Below are 26,948 nucleotides of genomic sequence, written 5' to 3'. Positions count from 1 at the left end.
TTTTACATTAACACATGGAATTACATTCATGATTTATTTTGTCCTTACGATTACAGTCCTTATCGAATACAGTTGCTACAAGCTCTACAGCCTACAGGGGCCGAATGACATAGCTTGTTTCGCATGGCCTCCACGTTCACCAGATCTTATGCTATGCGATTTTTACCTTTGGGGATTCGTAAAGGTTCGTGTGTATGTACCTCCGCTACCAGCTGATCTACCAGACTTAAGAAACAGGACTGAAGCAGTTGTTGCAACAATTACTCCAGACGTACTGATCAAGGTTTGGGAAGAACTCGCTTATCGACTCGATGTGTGCCGTCTGACAAATGGTGCTCACATTGAGCACTTCTAGCAAACCTAATTGAGTTGCTCTTTAATTTGGTGTATTATTTATAATTGTACGTTAAATGTAATAAATACTACAAAGTCTTAAAACCCCGATATTCATTTTGAAACATCCGATATTTCGTATTGCTCTAGTGTGTTTAGTTTCTGGGTTTTAGGTTAGATATATAGAATTTCCATGCCCGTGTCTATATTGCTGTACGTGTGGTTGGCGTTTGTGATGAGTTCTGCGTATGTGGAAGTGTTGTGTGATTTGGTTATGGCTGTTGACTCCCAAGCCGAAACTACAGACTGATTATTTAGTCCTAACAGCTCGGCGACGCGAAAAAGGGGAAATAATAGGAGTAGTGGGGAGAGCTCCGAAATAGAGATAAGGGCGAGTGGTCAGTAAAGAAATGCAGTACAGCTTAACTATATTGGAAACACACCGCTCTACCGCACGCGTGACATCCGATCGCTCTGAATGCAAGCGATTGATTAACCCGAACACCCCTTGGCGTAACTTAATGGACTCGACTGACCCAGACGCACTTTGTCGGCGACTATCAGGACTAAATACTCGTACGTACTCAACTAGCTATTCATAAACTTAGTTCAAATTAATACGTAAAAGTAATCACCATACATTTTATTCCTAAGAAATGTAATAGTTACGAAACGAGTATAACTTATACAAAGAGTAAGCTTGGTAAAACCGACTGCCGTAATGTTATGTTTAATACCGTTATGGTTATTTCTAACCGTCCTAACAGGAGACATGTGGACACGTAGTATAATCTTGGTTCTGTACACCTATCATTATTCATGAATTGCAGCAGCAGACTTCAATCCCTTTCTACAGCATTCTCATCACACAACGACGAGTGTGGTTAGTCAACTGTTTATTAATCTATTACAGTGTCATTAGTGCCAGTAATCTCAGCAGATTTACTGACTTTCTATATTATTTGGTGCTGACAGGGCAAACAGAGTAGAGCTCTCGGATATGAACATGTGAGCCCTTTTCGAATGCCACACATACTCATTAAACGTGTTAATTAACTGCACAATTCATCACCTCCAGTTTGTACTTGGAAATGAATAGAATTGCGCGTAGGCTATACTCTCTTCATTTCACATTTATATTCCATTGTAAAATTAAATAGGTAGATATTACCATTTCTTTTATTATGCACAAGTGGACTGATCTAAAGCAGTGGCTGTGTCAGTCCCAAGTTGAACCTTATAATGGCTTCTAGTTATGCATCCACATCAGTTTTTTTGTTGGACAACGAAATGAGATCGTAAGTCAAGTTGTAACATTTTTTATATTCATAATTAATAATATCACATGACTGCGATGAAAAAACTTTTTATACAGTTTTATGCATTTTTGTGTGCTGAAGCCAGAAACGACATGAAAAAAATGGCACAACACGCACCGTTTTTACACAAAACTATATTTTATGTTTAATGTTATTAATAGGGACCGGATTTATAGGTTTTTACCTGTTTTTTGTAAACTCATAATTTCTTAGATAATTTTTCGAATCATGGTCATAAGAGTCATATATTTAAATACTGTTGAACCTAAAAAAAAACCTATATTGGACCTTAACAATTAAAGACACCTAAATTATAATTAATACTTATTTTTTCTATGTCTACTGCGTTTTATATATTTAGAAATTTCAATGTATCTTATAATTTTTATTCTCTTCTGCACTGGAGAAAGTGACCCAATCTCCAGTCTTTATCCCTTCAGTCTTTTGTTGTTTTGGATAAAATGGTTAACAGAGAATTCCGTCTTTCTTTGTACTGGGTGTTCATTTCAAAGTGTGTCATGACGTCACTGTTGTGAGTCAGCGATTTGAAGCGAGTTTAAGCTTTTATGTCAGAGAAGGTACCTATTAATCAAGGCGTTCAATCTGAACTTGAGAACGTGTACGGTATATCTTGAACGTCGTAGCAACAGATGGCGGTCTGTACGGTCTGTGTGCTACCATAACCTCTTTCGAACTGTGTTTTGCGCGGGCAAGTCGTACGCAGGGTATTTGTTATCATCGGTTGCGTACGGCAACATTCCACAATACAAATCAAATGCTACGTGTCCATATTGACCGTCGAAGTTAATGTCAACAAATACGTAAGTAATCGTCTTAACCCTCTCCACATATCCCGACAGTAAGAAGAAAACTCACCTCCGTACGTGTTTCCAAACAGTTCACATTCCTGCCACTACAGGGGTTACCGTATCGGTAAGTACTCTTCAGAATGAACGCCGTATTTGCTAGGGAACTTCTCTGGCACATAAGTAATACGCCTCTGTGGAAGTGTAGGAAGATTGAATTCTCTAGGCTCAACGACTAGCCACATGACGGCATACAGCGAGCCATGACACACTTTGAACTGAACAAGCAGTATAGCGGGTCGTCCTTCAGAAGCTTTACCCTCTCAAGGGTGCCGATTGGGACTGTTTGTATTTTGGAATTTCCACTGATCGCAGATATGACATGCTAATAAAAGGGTATGAACAGACTAAACTTGCTCTTGAGGTGAATGAACTGCAAAAAAGTCGCATTGATGAAATTCGTCAGATTTTCGGGCACGTTCCCTGAAGGAAGACTGTGAGCTTGCATATGCGGGTAAAAGCTGTAACTTTTCTGAGGCCTCTGTGCAGTCTGTCTCATTCTGGTGTCAACATTGAACTTTTATATTTTATGTTTTATTAAGCTACACCAAAACAAGTGAAATCATATTTATTATGACAATGAATTGGAAATGATTCCATCTTTACCACCGAGGGAAAAGTTATGTTATTAAAAATTGACTGTAAGAGTATTTTTTAACATTCAGGCAATTTTTGTGACACATTTCACAGGTTGGACAAAAAAACTTAAAAAACTTATTTCACCTATTCCAATTACCTAAAATGGACTTCTTAAAAACCTAAAAATTCTGTCCTTAATTATTAATATACTGGTGATTTTGCTGCATCCGTAACCCAGTGCTCTAATATAAAAATTTGTACTAACCTGTCGATAAGCATCAGAAACGTATTCTAAAAGGCTATGTGATGTAGAAATTGAAAGTCCTGAAGAGTTTACTAGTTTGAACTGAATGACTTAATAAGAGGTTTAGGATTACCCAAGGAAAAATTTGAGCTCTTACGTTCCAGATTAAAATGAATTAATTTGACACCAGGAACATTCTTCATTGGTACAGAAGTAGAGAACAGGAATTTACAACCTACTTTTTTCACAAGAGGGTGTCTTAGTAGGCCTATATTGCAGTGATATTCCTGGTTTGGTACAAAAGTTTAATGTTCATCGGCTGATGATATCGGATCATTGCGATGGATATTGTAATGATGTCGAAATAGCCATTGTGACGCAATGAAAATATAATTATTTTTGTATAATATGCCTTAATAGCAAAAGCACGTTAATCACCCGTCCGACGATCCATTATAAATAAATGCTATTGAATGACCAACAGTTTGTTGCATGTAAAATACCCGACAACAGCCGAAAAGTCAAGAATCTGAAAATCGTCTATTTCATTGGCTCACCTTGTATTAATAAGTAATGAAAGATGAGATGTGCAGTATTAGCACAGTCTAGTATATACAGTCTCGAAGCTCAATACTTAGTAAATATGCATCCATAGATAGTTGTTAACCACTAGGATCGCTACTATCGCCTCATTACAGACAATGCGAAATAGTACCTACACAGTCTATTGTTCTAGTAGGGGAGAATTGGATACAGTAAGACAGGGAGAACAGTGAGACATTTTTATTAGATGGTAAATTTTAATGTTGAGATGTTGGTAACAGAGGAGTTGTATGTTGCATGAGTAAAGTAACAGTATTTTCATACTCGATTTTATTCTAGTTATAAAGGTGAGTGATGAAAAAATAATTCGTAACTTTTCACTCTAGAAGTAAAATTTTGGCTTGTGTTTAATGTAGGTTATATTGGATATACAAATGAAATATAAATATGAATGTTTTGTTACCTAATACTATGGTATTTGAGGTTATGTTTGGCAAAGTTTCGTCTTTTTTTTAATTTTGAAGTAATGGCGTCATTTTTAAACGAACTATGCGTAAAGGGAACAGTGAGACATGTCATTGAAGGGTACACTGAGACGTCTCGCTGTTCCCATGTACCAATGATTTGCAAAAACACACTGTAATTATAATACATTTACCAGTAACTAACATTGAAAATGAACATAGGCCTACTAGTAACCAATTTAGAACTATAGCTTAAAATAATAGATACATTACATTTTAATGGTTTCATTAATAAAAAATTATTCACAAAATTAAAGAAAATGTTAAAATATAATAAAGAATTACATTAAATAATTGTTATAATTATAAGCTTTGTTGTCACCAAAAATTCATTTCATTTTTTTGCAAAAGTTTTAAATGTCATGGGAAATTCACTTTTCCAAATGTTCCAGATGTTTCAATGGTTTCGAAGTCAGGCATCAAAATGATTCTAAATAAGCCTACAGAACATGTCAAGATAAAGAGACAGTAAGCTTTCCTGTCTTTTGAAATAAATATAAATCATTTCAATGTCCGTTAATAGACACTGTGGTGTCTCACTTTACCGCCCTGAATGGGAACAGTGAGACATTTGCATTTTTTTGACAAACACATATTGTACATTATGTCCTTCATCTATTAACATTTTTATGTATTATTATACTCCATGTTTTAATGCCTATTTATATTGCACTTGATTTTAAAAATACTTGAATTATTACTTACATACATATGTCATAATATTTTGTGTCTCACTGTACCCACTACTCCCCTACCCTCATAAACTCAAGCTTCGTGACTGTATATACTAGACTGTAGTATTAGTGTAGAATCATCTATTACTTACAGCACTTATAAAGCGAAACAATCAAAACTCAACGAAGAAATAAATCGAACGAATAATGGAGGAAAAGAAAGCGAGAACAGTGACTCCTAGAAATAAATTAAGTACTAGTGGCTTGTGCAGCAAATGCTGCAAACTAAGTTTATTACACGTTCAAATAAACATTTTTCAGATTTATTTTCAATGAAGAATACCAGACAATCTGAAAGTTATTTGCTTCCATAATAATGAAAGATACTCTCTCTCGAGCCAATACTGAAGAGAACCACGCATATAAATATCTACACCACAACGCCATTAAATATATGAAAAAGACCCAACCCCACTTGATTAATAACTATAAAAATATTTGATTGTTAATAATATTATTATCTTACGTAAGTTTTATAGCTTTCAGTAACAGATACTATATATACTATACAGCCGCCACTCAGTAAGATATAGAAATCAAAATATAATTTACATTATTCTCAACATCTACTTATATAACCCCAAAACGTTTCACTTTCATATCATCAATATAGCATTAATATGTATAATTAATGAAAAATAGTCACATCACGGCATTAACTACAATAATATTTCATTTCTAATAGTAATAATTTCATCAAACCACCTCACGTTTTGTAGTTTTTAATGTCCAATACACAGCTGTACCCAGCAAATTACACACCACAGAATCGAACCTGTAAATTATTTTTAGTAAGTTAAGTTTTTAATAACCAATTTAATTTGAGCTCTAAATGTCAGCATTCTTGCCTTCGTGTAATATTGTTTACTGTAGTGTGTGTTTTGTTTTATTCTGAAATGCAACACGGCCGACTTGATGCTCGCTTCACTTCTCCTGAATGCAATTAGCTAGTTCTCAAAACTGACGACAGATGGATTTTGGAAAATAGGAAAATTATGTAGGAAAATTGACATTTTTCCGAAAAACTTTGGGTTCCAAGCTTCAAAATGAGGGGCCATTTATTAAAATCCGTTCAGCCGTTTTCCCGTAATTTCCATTACCATTTCAAATTATATATATAGATATTCAAAAAATACTTAGAAAAAGCAACCACGTACAGACAGCGTACATGCTGTCGGTCTCGGTGGTCCTAAATTAAATTTAGCCACACAATCGGGAAGCCTAGCACTATGACAGCCGTTCTTTCGCAAGTTGCTACATACGCCATCTGTTAGGAGGGGCTGGATTGATAACAGACTCCACACAGGAAGTCTGTGTATCTGCAACTTGCAAAAACTTTCATAGGGCTCTTCCCGCCAGCCGGTTTGCTTGTCGTAAGCAGCAAAAACAGTCCGGCCTCCCACCGAGCAGATGAAACCGAAGCACGTGCGTTGTGTCTGTTGGCTGCATTCATCGAGGCGGAATCATTTGAGCGTGAATTTAAACGGATTGTCTCCGCAATGACAGATGGGTTGACGCTGATGTCTTTCATACCAGCGGCTACGGACGTACAGCGCCAAGACATCTGTCCCACTAAATCCATTCGCATCCAATCTATTTAGTTCAGCTACAGAACGTTAATATCAACTCAGCTGGTTTAATACAGATTGCACAAGTAGATTTATGTTAGCGGAAATATCATAGAACACTGTTAACTTAGTTACCAATTCCAATTTTGATTAATAGGATTACTAGTCTGAAGTCTGAAGCATTCAATTTTTCAGGCAACAATAGTAGAAAAAAATGTTAAGGATAGTTAAATTTTGATGTACTTCTGCTGAAGTTACCTGATTAAACCCGATAAGTCATTAAAGGGAGATAAAAGGTGAAATTAAAAAAAATCAAAATGTTTTTTTGTCTCAAATAATTATTTGTAGGCTTCATATTCCAGCTACGTAAAACCTCAAGTTAAAGACACATTGGGCATATAGTACGCCGAACAGAGGTAATGCAACGGATAAGGATATAAACAAACACGTCGTCGCTGCGTGTTCGTGGAGTACAGTCAATTCCCAACATTCTGAAGTTATATTAGTAAACACATGTATGAGCTGTGATTTTCATTTTCGTCGTAATCTTCGTAGTGAATAATAACGTGCATTCGTAAGTTATGGAACTTGATCATATGCGGATGTCACTTGAAATGGTTTTATATTGCAAGAAATTCTTTCAATAGCAGATGACGTTATTGGTGCATGATGTAGTACAAGACATTCCTATTGTCTGATACATCTTCGCGTTCCATTAGGATATTGCGTATGTCGCTCATCACTGAAAACCCCCTAAATTTCTATGTACTTTTCTAGAAATTTCCTAAAATGTAATTATTTAATTTATTAATTGCGATCTTGGCACTGAACATCATGGTAGGCTACATAAATCCATGCTAAACGTCGAGTTAATATTTTCATAATTTTGAAATAGAGTTTTAATATTAAACTCAAAATGTTGCACGTACATATCAATCTTTGGGCATTTTAAATTAAAATTTCGTAAAAAAAAATCAATATCACTTCAAAGAACTAATTTCAAATAAATGTGCTAAAAACAAAAATGTCGCGCCCGTAGACACAAAATTTCACTAGTTTAAACTTACGATATTTTGACCTTTCGTCTGCGGAAAAACCGTAATTCATGAATCCGTGTTTTGCGAAAACTACGTATCTCTATAAATGATAGATTAAATTATAGAAAGTGAGGAAGTGTTTTGGTATGATAAAGGAAAACGGAAGTAACACAAAAAATCCCTGCGAAAGTCTGTTTGTCCAGCATAATTTACATCACGACCTCATAGGGGATCGAGCCCGGCCAGCCAGAATGAAAGACTAGCCTTCTCCTGTTAATCCATGGACGCAACAGCATATGGATGGCATGTATAATAGAATTAGTTGAACGCTCCATATTTCTAATCATATTTCACCATCAGACTCGCTGCTACGTCTCTCACATCAATAAAATTTAATCGAATTTCAATCATTAGGACTACAATCGTATTTTGGTTCAGAAAATTCTATTTTTCCAATTTCTCGCAGGTAGGCCTATTCATTACAACGGAGAGTCGCGCTGTCGGGGACATAATTTGATGCTACGTGTAGTAGGTTGCACGGAGTTATGCAGAGCGACGCTCAAACAAAAGGCTAGCCATGCAGGAAGAGGCAACAGTCTGCAGGTAATTAATAACAGCGAGTACTGCGCACTACAGACGGGTTAACAAAATATTAACCAACTTCCGTGCGAAATGGGGACAAACCTAACCTGTTCCACGTCTAGATGTCGGATGATTACATGCTACTTTCTTGACTTATGGTAGTTTTATAAATGGCCTGACTTAAAGGTATGCATTTCCAATCATAGTTATGGTGTAAGCAAAACTAAAAAGAATTTGACATAAAAATATTATTTATTTATTTATTTTATTTATTTACTTATATTTAATGTGCTGTACAACAGCCAGAGGCCAATTACAGTTCAGCACAAACAATATAACAAAAACATTAGCAATAATTTACAATAAAAGTACAAAGAAATAATTAAATTAATGGCAATTAATTAAAATGATAATTACAAATGAAATAATGGAATCATAAATGAAGAATGGAATCATATAATAGTACATTATGCAACGAGCCTATAATGATAGCAATTAAGAATCGATATGGATATGGATATTTATGAAACGAGCGCAAGGTCGTTTCATAATTTTCATACGAGCTTCTTAATTACCATTATAGGCGAGTTTCATACGACTTTTTATGCTCGACCATATTTGTAACTTGAAATTACCGGTAGTAAAATGTATACATTTTATTTGTAGGTATCTGACAAGATCGGAAGTGACCTTGTTCTAGCTCGTGAATTGTGAGATGTGCGCAGACGCGAAAGTATTGATTTTTTCCGAGGAACAATAATGTCATTGACCTTGACGTAGTCTCGTTAAACTTGATAATATTATAATATTATAACCTTGATTATTGAATTCGACATTGGAAAACGAGATGACAAATTGAATTTATTTGAATATTATTTACAATTAACGCTAATTATTATAGTAACAGAACATAACCTTGTCGACCTGGTTGGCGAGTTGGTAGAGAGCTGGCCTTCTATGCCCAAGGTTGCGGGTTCGATCCCGGACCAGGTCGATGGCATTTAAGTGTGCTTAAATGCGACAGGCTCATGTCAGTAGATTCACTGGCATGTAAAAGAACTCCCGCGGGACAAAATTCCGGCACATCCGGCGACGCTGATATAACCTCTGCAGTTGCGAGCGTCGTTAAATAAAACATAACATTTAACATAACCTTCTGCGACAGTATTGGATTTCCAGCATCCTTGACTTTTCGCTAATTCTCTTTCGATTGCATATCCGAGAATAATCGATACTTGCGGTTTTATAACGGTACAAAGCTGACTTGTCATTGGCTGAACACATGTAAGCTGAGTTATCATTGGCTGAAGACCTGTACTTTAATGAGTAGGTGTACTTTAATGACATGCATTAAAGGACTGCTACCGGGTGTATAATTAGTACATTTCGGCATGGTCGAGCGTAAAATAGTATTACAAAGATATACAAGATTATAATACAACGACAATAATGACAATGAATGGACGGGATAAAATGGATGACTAAACTACATAGCATAATGAGATAAAAGTAATTGTATTTGAAAATGAAAGGATGGAATCAAGTAAATTAATAAATAACAAAATGATATAAAAGTAATAATAATAATAATAATAATAATAATAATAATAATAATAATAATAATAATAATAATAATAATAATAATAAAATAATAAAATAAATAATAACAATAAAATTTAAAATAACAATAAAAATAATAATAAAATTATTAATAATAATAAAAAAGGTAAAGGTATCCCCGTAACATGCCATGAAGGCACTTGGGGGCATGGAGGTAAAGCCCCATGCTTTCCATGACCTCGGCACTAGAATGAGGTGGTGTGGTCGGCATCACGCTCTGACCGCCTTTTACCCCGGGAAAGACCCGGTACTCAATTTTATAGGAGGCTGAGTGAACCTCGGGGCCGTTCTAAAAGTTTGGCAACGAGAAAAAATCCTATCACCATCTGGGATCGAACCTCGGACCTACCAGTCCGTAGCCAGCTGTTCTACCAACTGAGCTATCCGGCCGCCCAATAATAATAATAATAATAATAATAATAATAATAATAATAATAATAGTAGTAGTAGTAGTAGTAGTAGTAGTAGTAGTAGTAGTAGTAGTAGTAGTAGTAGTAGTAGGATAAAAAGGACATCTCAAATACACCAAATGTACAGTTTCCCTGGAAAAGGATGAGACGATTGAATATTCCTAAGTCTCAGATGTAAGACACTGCGCATGATCGGAGACCAGAGCACCGATACACAAGATAACGAATATTGAGTTACTTAAATTCAGGCTATTTGGTTTGTTACTAGCATCGTTCCGAAATTCAATTAAAAAACTGCAAAAAATATGATAATATTACGTAAATAAAAGACAAATATATACATAAATCGTGTAGTTAAATCGACAATGGACCTTCATGACTAGATCGACACTCCGCACAGAAAGGACCGCTTTCATGTCGTTTCAATAGCTCAGACGGTAAGACTTCTGCGTGTTGTGTAGAAGAGTGCGAGTTCGATTCTTAGTCTACACAACAATTTTTTTTGTCTAAATAACGTTGAAATAGCTAAGACACGTTGAAATATAGTTTTACAAAGTCCTGAGATTAAGTGTTAATGATCGCAAACAATACAAAATTACAAGTTATAATATTATAAACGTTACTCTAATGAATGCATTTATACACACACATATACAATGTAAATGCATATATATTAAAAACTAACAATTAAAATGAAATTAAAAAAATATATAATAATAGACAAACTTTTACAAAGGTTTAGAGTCCTTAGGCTATGTCATTTGTTGAGTAATTATTACAATAATTTATTAATAGCTTTCCCATATGTGTAAGAAATGCACTCGCAAAAAACAATTTTTGTTAAAAGTATGGCTTTGGATTATTTCATTCTCACCCCTGCAGTTAATTTTAACTATTTTATCTACGTGTTTGCATTCAATTTTATTCATGTTATGATTGAATGTATAAGCACTGTTGCAGTTATTGACTAATTACATATATTAATAATAATTATTAAATACATCTGTTAAGTAGCCAATTGCAGTATCTTTTGCAAAATCTTGAATGTTTAAGTTGTCAATAATATTTCTGTACTATATACTATAATACGTTAAAAGAATTTGCAATAGATTTGGGATCCTCTACTTTATAATCATTGGTTTTAATGAAAAAATATTTTCTTTCTTAGGATATCTACAAGTTTAAATTTAATAATATTACGAATAGGTTTAATTGCATTATCTGAATTTTGTACTTTTCTACTCAAATATATTCTATTTCCCTCTTTCATAATTTTTTATAAATTACACTGTACTTCTTGCAGTATTTAAGAACATGAAGATATTACATTGCAACTCATTACATATAGATTCTTCTTTTTAATACATGAGATTTTGAAGTCCCTGCGTTATCTACATGTTTTAACTTTTTAATTTTTTCACAACATTGAGTGGAGAACATCCACTGAAGTGATTATGAAATTAAGTGAAAAATTCAATACATTTACTCTTAATATCAGTAGTACCAGTATCATATATGTTTTTCCAAGATTCATTTTGTAGACATAAATGTAAATAATCACTAGATACAGCAATTACGATCCTTTATTAGGTTTTAAATTAATATTTTGAAATTGTTCAGTGACATTGGAAACACATAGGATTTGTTTATCATGGTCAGACAAGCCATTGATTATAGGTTCTGTCGAATAGGAATTCAGTCTAATTCTGTGTACAAAACGTTTATCAATGGCTGTGTTACTTCAGCTTGTATGCTATGGGAAAATGACCCTACGAATAAGGTTTCCAGTTTCAAGGAGTGAATTTAATTTACTTTTACGGAAAAGTTCCGAGAGATAATATATGTTTATGTCACTACAGATCACAAATTCCATATGAGATTTCTAAAGTCTTTTCTTTGCAAATTCAATGTTGGCTATAAATATTAATAAATAATGTAAGACATATGAATGACTGTAGTTATAAGTCTGATTTACATTATAAAAAGCAAGATTTTACATTCCTCGGCAAGATTCGAACTTTCGATTATGGTTTTGTCGTCCAACGCACAACCACGGACCTATTCAATGCTTATGTTAATAACCTACAATTTAGCTGTAGCAATGTGGTGTCACAACTTGGGGTTTGTTTATTTAATGTAATTAGATTTAATTTGATTAGTTTCGCAACAATTGGTTTTCCTGTTATATCCTGTTATTTAGATATTTAATTTAGGGTTGATTTATTAACTCTTACTATGCAAGATGCCTCTTATTTCAATAATTCTATATCATGTTAAATAGTCATTGTCTACACTAAAGTATTATCGTCATCTCTCATTTCTCATCGTAATGGCGAACCGACGTGACATGAGACAGCGAGTTATAGCTCTAGTTGAGGCTGGATATGGGGCTAGATCTGCTGGCCGTTTGGTCGGTGTTCCTGGAAGTACAGCCGCGAGATAGGTTCATCGTTACCAAAATTTTGGGGAGGTCGAAAATCGCCCTATTCCTGGGCGTCCGCGGATTTCTTCATTGGAAGAGGATGCTCTTTTATTCGAGACAGTTCGACAGGACCCCTTTCTGACTGCTAACGAAATAAGAGCAGCATCTAACTTTCCCGGCTCTTCACAGACTGTGATCAGCAGGTTGAGGAACCGCGGTATTAGGAGCCGGAGGGCTGCGCAAATGAAAATATTGGGGGAAGCACAAGCTGTCGACCGTCTTGCCTTCGCTACCAATCGAGTGGATTTCGATTGGAGAAATGTAATTTTCTCCGGCGAAACAACCATCTCGAGTGATTACGAAGGTCCTGTCCGTGTCTATCGTGAGGATGGTCTCCGACATGATCAGCGCTATGTGCACCGACGTGAAAGATCGGGGCGCTTTAGCATATCGTGTTGGGGTGGATGTCTTACGATGGACCTGGCGTTATAGAACGCATCAATGGCCGGTTTAATGCGGAAACTTACGAGCACATTCTGGAAAATATATTCCTTCCCTCCGCTCGAGAAAGTTTTCTCGAAGGAACATTGCTGTTCCAACAGGATAACCATCCCGTGCACTATGCTGCAAGCATTCAAAGATGGCTTCAAAGGAGACCCGAGATCGAAATCATTAATTGGCCTCCGAAGTCACCTGATTTGAATGTCATCCAAAATTTATGGGCGGAATTGAAAAAGAGAAGGATAGCCACCTATGCCCACCGACGCCCTCGAAATCGAGACGAATTGTGGGATCAAGTTGTTGACACCTGGGAAGATCTCGCCGGGGATCAGAACTTATTCCACAATCTCGTGACATCCATGCCGGATCGACTTAGAGCTGTAATAGAAGCTGATGGCATGTGGACAAGATTTTAAGTTAACAGGTCTCTTTTTGTTTCTTATGATTTTTGTTTGAGGAAGAATACGTTTAACTTCCAAGTAAGATTTATTTTTTTTGACGAGGTTCAGCCCACTTGTAAGACCCAGAAATTGGGCATAAATTATTCCATATTTTTCGACAAATTAGACAGTCGAGGAACTCTGAACAAATTAATTACACCTCAATAAAAAAAAAGTTTTACCTGGGATCGAACACGAGACGTTTCGGTTATACAATGGAACCGGCACGCTACTATATGAGCTACCGAGACAAGACAGTGATAGCAGCAGTCCAGAATGTAGATCCCTTAGCAGGCATTTGCCATTCGGTACAGTGAAGCAATGATATTTTGGGACTCGACCTATGTTGTGAAATCCTGGCCTTAAATGGCAGTCTTCTTCGTGATCCTTATTCTGGTCCTTGTCCTTGTTGTGGTCCTTGTAACAATTCTTGTACTATCTGTCATGTTATGTATCCCTACGTCGATATCGAGTGAACCGCGCTGTAGAACTTTAACTTCCGACGACCAAGAATCGTCTCATTCTTTTTCAGGGTAACTGTACGTAGTAAGTACACAAAAAATGGAAAGATATAATCATTGTTTTATTTTAAGTTTGTGCTGACATTTATATTTTTTCATTTGTTAATTCCAAATTTACCTATTGTAAAAATCGGGGATAGACAAATTCCGGAAGAAAAGTAGCAATGGCGACCAAAAATTGTATGTGCCGCCTGATTTGTTTATCGAGTTCAATAATCTTATGACTTCCTGTTGTTTACCGACTTATACAAACAGGTACACGAATAAACAGATCATGTAAACGCTCAGTACCGGAGCGTGTGGGAATACTGATGAAATGCAGCGTGAACTATTGACTCGCAACTTGCACTCCGTACCAAGCGAAGCTAGTATGATCGATGAACACATAACTTGTATTCAAAGTAACCAAATGCAGGACTCTAGTTATGAGTGTGTACGCACAGTTGCTGTGTAGTGAATGGTAATACTAGTAAACGAACACAAATTATGTCTTTCTAAGAATATGCATAGTCGATGTAGACTTTTCCCACTGCCTGTCATGAATAGGCCTACAAAAATTGTAGTTTCAAGTTTGAATGTATCTGGTTCCTTCAAATGACACATAGACTGAACTGGCAACAACCCAGGTCCGACTTCTGGTGTCGATTAAAATTATAAAAATATTTCAGTGAACTACAGTCAACTTCGGTTATAGTGAACCTCTCTGGACCAGCATATTTCGTTCACTATATCCGAGGTTCACTAAAATCGATGTGTCTGTTTTTATACTACTGACGTTGCTATACATACAGATGTCCGTCTGCGACAGACCATGTTCAATATCAGTACTAATGTTCGCTGTATCTTCCAACTTTTCGACCTGGTTGGCAAGTTGGTATAGCGCTGGCCTTCTATGCCCAAGATTGCGGGTTCAATCCCGGGCCAGGTCGATGGCATTTAAGTGTGCTTAAATGCGATATGATCGTGTCAGTAGATTTACTGGCATGTAAAAGAACTCCTGAGGGACAAAATTCCGGCACATCCGGCGACTCTGATATAACCTCTGCAGTTGCGAGCGCCGTTAAATAAAACATAACATTTAACATTCTTCCAACTTAAACACTTTACGCTTCGACATACTGATGTTCACATTTCGAAACTTGACTCTAATCTGACCATGCAGGTAGCAGGCACTGACCGATTTCGCACCTCTTCCCACTAGAGGTATGCTACTATCTACTCGGCCTTGGAATTTCCCCGGGTTCACTTTTACAAAGATGCGGGAGAAAGGGTTGAGGACAACCCTTCTTCTATTTATTGTCGCACTCTATTCCCTTTTACAGAAGAAAACACTTTCTTTTTCTATTCTTCTAATAACCTCTTTTAAAAGAGTCAGAATTAATCCTTCCTTTATCCCTCACTGCGTACACTATTCTCTTTAACGTGTTTCAAGCTGTCCAGGAAGCTGAACAAAACTTTTGTCTTTCAATGCACTTAAGGAGTAGAAGATTTGAGATTTTGTTCTGAACATATTCTTGGAATTTATAGGAGAAAGTGTTTACTAAATTACCATTTTGGTCATTTTAAAATTACATTTTCTTGAGGAAGTTCTAGTTTTATGCTCACTATAACCGAAGCGAGGGTTCACTATAAACGGAAATATTAATGTACTTTATAATGTATGCAGGTCGGGACCAATGATTTAGGTTCATTATAACCGAATGTTCACTATAACTCAATTCACTATATCCAGAGTTGACTGTATATAAAGTTATGAGTGTATCTCTGAACTTCACAATATTATCCCACTAATAGTCTTCACTTTAGTTTAGCTTACCTCTGATTCTTCAATATAATGTAATTTCATAAAAATATATACTATATCGTAGTATGCGAGCTTTGTTGTTGGAGATTGGCAGATGGCAACGCTCACGAGAATGGGCAATGTGGGGAAACATTTCACGAGACCCACTGGTATGTATGGATGGTCAGTTAAATCTGGTCATTGTTACGCATCCGCCAGAGCACTCTTCTTTCTGATGCCTCGGAGCTGAAAATCCACCCGTCGGAATTCATTCATCTCGCCCTTTCCTCTTCACAGGATGAGCGATCGATTGGTCGCATAGAGAGAAAGACTGCCGTCCGTTTCCTTCACAGTTACAGGAAATGTTGAGTTAGATTTTTAGCAGCATTCTACGGAATTAAATAGGTAAGAATATTTATGAGAGTAAAGTAAAGAGAAATACTATAGGATTTTATGAAGTAGAAAAGTTTTGTTTGAGACAATGATATTTGCGCGAGACATGTTTTCTCATCCATAACAATTTCTAGAAAATATCTCTCTACTATTTTCTACAATTGTGGTGGGTGAAGAAGAGTAAAAAACAAATTTGGTGCTGTCGGAAGAAGTCAGTACTCCCGCCAACACATAATTTTCTTATTTATTTGCTTTATATATTTTCGGGAAATATCATTAGGCTCTACATACATCATCACGTAAAGAAATATACCCATTGAATATTAAGTATTTAACACTGCTTGTATATTCCCTAGTTTTAATTTGATGAATAAATACTATGCACAAACGTTATAGGGGGTAAAAAGGACTATTTAGAACAAGTTTTCAAGAACTAGGAGAGTGAAAGGGACTATTTCGAAAACGTTTTCAAGAACTAAGCTTTCTTTCTTAAAGGCATCCTCACCAAAATATTTATCAATTCGTTTCAGTTGGTTTTCTTATTATCACAACTTTCACACCCGTTCACAAAAATGTCTTGTTCTACCAATTCCTTTAAACAACAATACACTATAGCCTACTCTTTATCTTTCATAGTGCCACTTGCTAAAGCTTGGATTTCCCTCTCTCTTCCTATCAGCAATTGCTGGGAACTATGAAAATTAAAAAGTAAATTGAAAATTCATCTATTAAAAATCAAACACTTCACTACTATTATTTGTAAAATATGAATTGTCTAACCAGATTTTTATCTCCTTTCTCTTTCAAACTTACTAGGCTTATTACAGCTAAATTCCTGAATGATAAGATCATGATCATAGAAAGAAAAATAAAGAAGATAAACTTGCGAATTCTAAATGAGACAGTAGAGCAAGTGGACAGTTTCAAATACTTGGGGTGTACTATAAGCCGTAACATGAGCTGCAGCCAGGAAGTCAAAAGGAGGATAGTAATGGCCAAGAAAGCTTTTAATAGAACAAGGAGCATGTTCTGCGGACCTCTGGAAAAAGAACTAAGGAAGAGATTAGTGAAGTGCTTTGTATGGAGTGTGACATTGTATGGAGTAGAAACATGGACATTACAACGAAGTGAAGAGAAGAGACTAGAAGCATTTGAAATGTGGATCTGGAGAAGAATGGAACGTGTTAAGTGGACAGACAGAATAAGAAATGAAGCTGTGTTGGAAAGAGTGGGTGAAGAATGATGCTAAAATTTATCAGGAAGAGGAAAAGGAATTGGTTGGTTCACTGCCTGAGAAAAAACTGCCTATTGAAGGATGCACTGGAAGGAATGGTGAACGGGAGAAGAGTTCGGCGCAGAAGAAGACATCAGATGATAGACTTTAAGATATGTGCATTATATGAGGAGACAAAGAGGAAGAGAGAAAATAGGAAAGATCGGAGAAAGCTGCAGTGAAGTACAGTACGATTATTTACTCCTGAGAGTCGCCGGGGATCTGCACCTGGATCAGGCAAGTCCATTTAGTTAAGCCAAGAGGTGTTTGGGTTATTCACTCGCTTGCCTTCAGAGCGATCGGATGTCATACGTGCGGTAGAGCGGTATGTTTCCAGTACAATTAAGCTGTACTGCATTCCTTTACCGACCGCTCGCCCTTATCTCTACTCCGGAACTCTCCTCACTCCTCCTATTAATTCCCCTCTTTCGAGTCGCTGATCTGTCAGGACTAAATAATCGGTCTGTACCTGCAGTTGAGAATACTGAATGAATGAATGAATGAATGAATGAATGAATGAATGAATGAATGAATGAATGAATGAATGAATGAATGAATGAATTACTTCTTAGTTTAGTTTATATTTTTAGGGTAAACACTTTATTTGAACCTTTTTATACCATTACTGACCTGTAAAGTAATTTTATTGTTTCTAGTTTTGTTTATTATATTATATGTAGTAGTTCCGGTTGAGTGGAAGAGAAGGCCTGAAGGCTTAAACCTCTATCAGATAAATAAAGAAGTAAGCCAAAAAATATCTAAACCTACTTATTAGTATTTTCTTTTTCAATTTTGAATTCTTCAGTTCTCAAAACGCAAAAAATCATACTTTTACTATTTATAAATTACTACTTTGTAAAAAAATTGCTTCACTTTTATGACCTCAGTGTATTCGTACATAATAGTGTATAGTCTAATTAACATATCACTATGGACAATAAGGCAGCCTTGAATTAAATGATCAAATAAAAATAAACATAGAAAACCTTAGCTTAATTCATACCTTCGGTACAATCACTTCTTATATTTTGATTATGACCACCAGTGGCTCAGTACTAGCGCGTTAGACTTGTAAGCCAGAAAGTTCAGCTTCATATCACGGGCGATCCGCCGTAAATTTATAATTTGTGTTGCGAAAGTCTGTGGTTTAGGCTATACAGGCGCTTTCTTCGGGTACTCTTGGTTTACAGTGACATCACAACAATTCTCATCGTTCGTTGGTTCGTTCGCTCATTCGTTCGTTCTTTCATTCATCCATCCATCCATCCATCCGTCTAGTAAGAGTGCGTAGTAGGTCCACAGCCTATGGTGCACTCTGGATTATCTCGGACGAACAACAAGGGCTACGCTTCTCGCATTAACGACATCTATGAGCCACGCTTGTAAAGTTTAGGCGAATAACGTCAAGTTAAGGACCATGCCACTATACGAAAAGACTCTTACTGAGGAATTGCTATTGAGGATATTTTTGTCTTTTTAAAAGTCCATTGTCACCTAACGGATTCGAACCCTCAGACTTCGAAGAATTGTAACAATTCGTCTATTAAATGTAGCTTTTATAGGTTGAGATATAGGCTATCAATGGAAGGTAAAATAATTTATCAAATCCTCTTCAACAACGCATGGTTATTGTATTCAACTGGTAATGAATTCATATATTACCAATTATTTTAATAAGCTCAGAGACGCAGAATAGGAAGATAATAATACCGGAGTTATTTCTTTCTCATATATGCAAAAATTAATGGACTTGTTTGAAACAAATGTCAACATGCCATTCGTGGCTATATCTCGGAGAAGCGAAGCGTATGCATCCAAGCTCCACGGGCTAATTTTGATACACCGCCAGTCATTTCCGAAAACTAATTGAATAGTATATTTCAAAGTTGCTTTCAGCTTCCATCCTTCTCGCATCCCTGAAATTCATTTCCATTTCGGTACCGCAGCTCATATAAATGTATGACGGACTTGGGGAATTACGGAACTGTATCTCGATACGTGTAGTGCACGTGGAGCCACAACTATAGCAAAACTAATCCTTCAACCCATACGGCATCACGATAGAATTGGCGTCGACCCCACATTACGCTGAACTATGAATATTCCAAATCAGAATACACACAACTGTTACAACAGAGACCACAGTCTTTAACATGATACGAAATTTTAACTCATAATTATTTATAGGCCTACAGCCCGCTTTTCAATTAAATAAAAACCAAAAACCTCTAAAACGCAGAGATTTTTCGAATTGCAACGTAGTAAAAATTTTCATATATTTTTACCAAGGAGGTACACTATCCAGAGTGAAAGTGAAATAGTCCTGTAGATTGAAAGGAATGAAAGAGTACACTTTAATTAATTGAAACTCTATATTACGTTTTGTGATTAAATCCGCGGTTAATTAGAAAATTAAGTTGGAAGTTTCAGCAGTATGGCAACATAGCCGCTAAAAGAGTCTTCTTTCTTCTCGCAAGAAGATATTGAACATAATATGGCTACCTATAGGCGAAGAGGACATCAAGAAAATTCAAGAAAAATGCACGAAGTAACACCACAGTCTACTATATACAGTCACGAAGCTTGAGTTTTGAGGGTGCTAGTAACAATAGACTGTGACGGTACTATTTTGCATTGCCTGTAATGAGGCGATATTAGCGACCCTAGTGGTGAGCAACTACCTAATGTTTGCATATTTACTGCGTATTGAGCTTCGCGACTGTATATACTAGACTGTGGTAACACCACTAGAAAACAGTAGTAATCTGTTTTCCTGCACCACTAGATGGCAATAGCAGTTTAATTGGTCCCACTTATTTATTACTCTCTTCCACCACTAGATGGGAGTGCCTGGTAGTTTGATTCCGCTCTCATTTGTTTCCTATTGTTTCATCATTCCATTGTTGATTATTAGTGTCTATTATTCCTTCTTGTTGATATTATTGTTCCATAATTAGTTTAGTTACTATCACGGAATTCTTCTTTTTATTCTTCTTTTCATTCTATATAGTTCACGTTACAACAGCTTATGACATTGTCTTTATATCTCGAGTCAGAATGTTTATAACGATCCCCACAGTATGTTTGTACCTGACGACGAAGAGAGATCCACTCTTCGAAACGTTGTGCTACAATTTTGAAAATTAGCCATGGATAAAGTGCAAACAGTTCAACCATTGAACAATTCACCGTTGCTCTCTCCCCTTCATTGAGATCACTATTGTACTCGATAAATACTATCCGTACGATTCTCATCTTACACTTAAAATTAGAGAAACTGACAAAGAATTATTTATCCTTTTGCAGTTTTTCATAAGATGTACGATTTTCTAGCAAATTAAACAAAGATTGATACGGATCGTTATTTCGTGCCATTAGGAAGTCTCGCAACCCAGCTGAACTGACTGACGCAACGCAGCTCTTCAGACCTGAGTTCGCGTGTGTTTTCGTAGGCGAGCAAACGATGCGCTGTTGCCGAACTACGCAAATTTTCAGCCTAATTTTCTAATTAACCATGCATTTAATTACAAAACGCATAAGTATGTCTATCTGTTTGTTTACTTCTTTATTTATTTATTTATTTGTCTACTCATTCATTTGTCTATTTATTTATTTGTCAATTTATTCACTTGTTCATTTATTTATCTGCCTATTTGTTTATTTGTCTATTTATTTATTTGTCAATTTATTCATTTGTTCATTTATTTTTTGTCTATTTGATTATTTTCCTATTTTCTTATTTATCTGTTTATTTATTTTTATACTGAATATTTTTTCTATTGATTAAATTGTTAATTGAATTATTTGTGTACTTATTGATTGATTGATAGTTTGATTGACTCATTCATTCACTCTTTAATTTTATTTCATATACAAAGTGATTCATTCACTATGTTACAAACTCTTAGGGATAATAGAGGAGACAATTATGAACAACTTTCATATAGGAATCTATGTCTGGAAGCATTCCGTTTGGTAGTTACAAGCCTAGTTATATTAGTCATTACAACCAGCTAGAATCGAACTCGAGGCCATCCTTTTGAAGTTTGGTTGTAGATGACCTATTCCTGCAAACATTGGTGATTTCCCATAAACATGGTATGATATCGTAAATTATATTTTGACTGATTATACCTTGCAACTTTCCTACTATTGCCTTTTGCTCGTTCATAAATAATGAAATACATATCAGGAAGTTGTGAGAAAAGTTTCAAGATTTAATCAGTCAAAATATAATTTACGATGCCAACTGGCTTATACCATGTTTATGAGAAATCACCAACATTTGCAGGAATGGTTGTCTGTAACGAAACTTCAAAAGAATGGCCTTGAGTTCGACTCCAGCTCGTTACACTAACATATCTACGCCTATAACTACCAAACGGAATGTTTCCGAACATAGGTTCCTATATGAAAGTTGTTCATAATTATATCATCTATCATCTCTAACAGTTTGTAAATAGTCACTGAATCACCCTGTATTTTAATGTATTCTATTGTACCCTTCAATCTGCAAAGTTATATCACTTCCATTCTGTATATAAATATATCAAACGTTTCAGTAGGGCTACTAAGTATTGACTTCATCAGAGTAAACAATGCAAAGGCAACATATCTGTCTGAAACGTTATGTTGCTACAGTAGCTATGTCTTAGTTGGTAGGTAAACTAGCTCTAAAAGACTGAATGTTTTTAGATCTGTAACACGATGCAAGAAAATAAAACATTTCTCACAGCATTAACACCACTAAAATCTTTGTCAAGTTCAATATACAATCAATCAATCAATCAATCAATTTAGGGCATTTCAAAACCTAAGAGCTTTTTAGCCTCATTCACGATATATCGCCATTCGTCTCTGTTATCTGCATCTTGTCGTCCTCCCACTGTAGAAAGATTATACTTGGTCCTGTCAACGGAGACGAGATCTACCAAGAGGTCTCGTACATCTTGGAGAATAGTGGAAAGCCTTTCGTAGAAGAGAGTCTTCATCACGCCGTAGAACGTGTCCAAGCCAACGTAGTCTTGGACTTTTTATTAAGGCTATTATGTCCGGATTTTTATAAATATCCCTTAGTAACCTGTTGTTCAAAATTCTCCATGTGTTATTTTCTTGAATGGGACCAAAAATCTTCCTCAGGATTTTGATCTCAAAAGTAAAAAGGAATTTTGTTGCGGTTTATATATATATATATATATATATATATATATATATATATCCAAGTTTCACAGTAACATAGGAGAGTTGGTAGGATTATTGTTTTATAGAATCCTAATTTTGATAATCTAGAAAGGAGTTTGGAACTAAGTAATTTATGAAGGAAGTAGTAACACTTATTGCCGTAACGAGTCTATGTTCAATTTCTTTCCCAAATAAGCCTGTTTCATTAATTATAACTTACTTCCTAAGTATTTAAATTCAGTAACTTTTTGAAACTCTCAATCATCTATTTTATTTGAGGTACGTGATATATTCATGTATTTAGTTTTATCAGAATTAATTTTTAACCCTGTTATTCTTGTTTCTTCTACTAAGTGTTTAAAAAGTTTCTTGATATAATCTTCTGTTTGTCCTAGAAGGACAATAACATCATATCATAACATAGGCTATAATCAGCATGTAGAAAATGCCATTATTAAATTAATTCCTCACCTATTGTGGGGTTGAACGTTGGGTTAACAACCCGCTTCGTAAAAAAACATTGTTGTGGAATATTCACGCTTAGCCTCGGATGATAATTTGATAATCACAAGACGAATATGACAAAGAAAGAAGTTAAATATACACTAAATATAAATCAAATGTAGAAAGAAGCTATAGGATGGATCATTTCTCTGAATTTAATAGGCCTAGAATTGTTGCTCAGTTTCAGGTACGTTTTCCCGACAAATATTCTTCTTCTTACGAGAAATATCTGCACAGACTGGGCTACCACAGGTCTTATAGAAAGTAGGTCAACTGATAAAGTATGGAGAATCAAACAGCGTGCATTACTGTTGCACTTGGACGCTGTAATGCGGATTTGAGCGCAGTAAACATCCCGAGACCCTTTTCGCAAAATACGAGTAGAGGATACAGATAACGCCACATCGTTCGAGGGAACTTTTCTAGACGCAAGTTATGGTACGAGGCGGAAGGAGAGCTGGCGTGCAAGATCTATCCAATACGGGGGAATGTACCATTAACATTCAACGTGTTCAAAATCATAAAACTCCTGTCATCAAAGTAGGAGAACGTGACAACAGCCTCAAACACCACGTCCTTTCCGTGGTTAACGTTCTAGTCAGGTCGCCCAATATGGCGTCGTGGAAGTTTAAAGTCTGGGATTACAGTAATAACCGCACTGCCTTACGGTTTCGTATCCGTTATTCAAGAAACTCTCATGGGAGGCGGTGAGTGGTTGACCAAACACTACCTTTGAGTCCGCAACAATAGGATGTAGCAGCAGTCTGTTCACAATTAATGCGGGATGAAAATCTGCACAGTCCTCTTACTAAGCTACTTCAACGCTCGTCCCTTTAGTCTGCAGCGTGAGATTTTAATATGAGATTCCACGGAGAGATGCGCTATAATTATCAAAAAATATGGGCGCATTCCCTCCAACAATGAGCCGCGCTGAGTGCGTCATTGCTCAGGGTTGTCCCAAACACATAGCATTTATTATTCTAAGAAGAACTTGCTAACCTCTCCCAGTTTCAAACTTTCGAATGATTTCAAGTCTCACGAAATGCGAATTTGTTCATTATTCATGGGTTTAAAGAATAATAGTGTACAACATCAGGGATGATCCAGTTATCTAGGTAGTGCAGTAAAATTGTAGAGCATATTACATTTTAAACTGTTAAATTTTTATGTGTGAGACTATGAAGGGAATAAAAATTTTCGAAAAAAAATCATAATTAAAAATAGTGATGTTACTCCTTAAACGATACAGAATTAAAATTTGAAATATTACATGAATTAATTAATTAATTATTATTATTATTATTATATTATTTTACTACGTCATACTACTTTCGACCAAAAACGATCAACTAATCATAACTGCTTATGGCACAGTCCTTAGCATTTGTTCATTTTTATCACCTCCCTAGCATTTGTTTTTATCACTTCCCTAGCATTTGCTTCTTTGTTTATAAAACATGCTTCGCTATCGTCATTTGTTTCCCGCATAGATAGTCGACTGAAAATAGCGGCTCCGTTCAAACGTTTTGGTGAAGGTAACATTAGTGACATAGAATTTTAGTACGTAAGTCAATTAATATCTTATGCAAATCTGGCTTTCAGGTAGAAGCTTCCTGTGAAGCACGCTTCAATAATTTCAAGGGAAAAATTATTCCGGAACCAGGTTCCTGGGGTGCCTCAGTCGGTAGAGCATTCGTGCGCTAAGCGAAGGGTCCCGGGATTGATACCCGGCTCCGGAACAATTTTTTCCTTGAAATTCTTCAATTAATATCTATTGTATTTTATTGTATCAGATACTTTATTTCTTCTAATCTTTATATATTTTCTTCTATTTTCGTCACCCCCTTATCATTTGCTTCTTTGTCTGCCAACATTTCAAACTGCAAATTCTTTACGGTACTTTAAGACATGCATTGCGATCGTCATTTGTTTACCGCATAGACAGTCAACTGAAAATCGCGCCTCCGTTCAAACGTTTTGGTGAAGCTAACATTAGTGAAATAGAATTTAGTAAGTCAATTAATATTTTATTGTATTAGAGTAGGCCTACTTTATTTCTTCTAATCTTTATATACTTTCTTCAAATCGTGTAATTGTCAATTAAATACCACTCAAGTTTTGACCTTCTCTAGATAAATCAAAACATCTAGTGAGATTAGCCTACTGTTGATTATATTATATGACTACACTTGAGTATAGATCCCAAAAGTGAAGCTACATTATGTCTATTCCTTCTAGTCTATTAGTTTTTGTATCTAACATTTATTTTATATTTATTATTTGAATTATTTTGTGAAATTTGTTTTGAAATTGTGATAATGATAATTGATAAGCAGCAGCAGTAGTAGTAGTAGTAGTAATAATAATAATAAATAATAATAATAATAATAATAATACTAATAATAATAATAATAATAATTCGTGGCGCGAACAGCCCATGAAATACCAGGGCCGACCAACCAGACTCACGTTCACATGCCTCAGGAGAGGTGAACGATTATCCAACCAGAACAGAAGTATCGTGTGGTCAGCTTTTATAGACCTTTTTCGAAACCGGATTTCACTACCATTCATTCATAGTGTTCTGCCCAAGGTCAGGTCTTTCACTGCAAACCCAGCTTTCTCCAATCGTTCCTATTTTCTGCCTAGCTCCTCAAATTCAAATACTTGAAATTATTACATCAATAATACTCTAGTTTCATCAAAAGTTGTATGCAAAATTTCAGGTTTCTAGCATTGTTTTCAAAATGTGGGCACATTACGCAAATTTCTGTTTTTTTTTTCCTCCAGAAAGCATGATTGTAATAGTGAGTAAATAAAATGCTATGCATCTAAAAACTATGTCTCAAGTCTTAAAATATTCCTAAATGATCTATTACGTCTATAGAGGAGTAATAATTTCACCAATTTATAACTGCAAAATTTTTTGTATCTGGAATTTTCAATATTAACTACACTAAATTAATGTTTCCCATGCATTCATATATAAGTTCCTTTAATGATAATAAAATACGTAATTTTATGTCATAAATGAGATGGGGTAATCGGAAAAGTCCCCCTTCATAGTACTATTTCTATCAGAAATCTTAAGAATAAAACACCAGTTCTAACGACAGAATATAATCTCCTGACTTACAAGCCGTAACTAGCATCATTAAAAGATATGGCTGTGAATCTACTCGCTCAATGACGGATTTTAAATACCTCGATATTTAAAGCTCATGGACTCGGGGAAAAGGTATTTCCTTCGTCTGTGAAGGGTGGGAAGCCCCGGACATTTTCGTTATTATAGAGTGAAGAGTGAAGCTGCAATCGCTAGAAGAGCAGAGACAGTCTGTGTAATTTGACACGTCACAATTACTTTTTTCTCTGAGTGCTACAAACAGGAAAATAAAAATCGAGCTCAGGGAACACTGCTTCATTAAGCCTCTTGAAATGTATTCGATCCCAATAAATTCTACGCCGCTGCCCGGCTTTGTCTGCTCCCGACACCTTCTTCTAAAATAAATCCTCATTAACCTACAAAAAAGAAAGGTCTTTGGCCTGACAACAATGGCGCAATTTCCTGCGT

The 26,948-nt window shown here is 35.7% G+C and overlaps 1 protein-coding gene across 3 annotated transcripts in view; it reads right to left on the bottom strand.

The window, feature by feature from the left end:
- The window catches only part of LOC138716394 (uncharacterized), a 1,440,554-nt gene that overhangs the window by 840,824 nt on the left and 572,782 nt on the right, over positions 1-26,948 (bottom strand). The gene's annotated exons all lie outside the window — the stretch shown is intronic.

This window comes from Periplaneta americana, chromosome 16 (assembly GCF_040183065.1).
Source record: "Periplaneta americana isolate PAMFEO1 chromosome 16, P.americana_PAMFEO1_priV1, whole genome shotgun sequence".
NCBI lineage: Eukaryota > Metazoa > Arthropoda > Insecta > Blattodea > Blattidae > Periplaneta > Periplaneta americana.
Note: the sequence above shows the minus strand (reverse complement) of the source record. Positions and strands in the feature narration are given on the sequence as shown.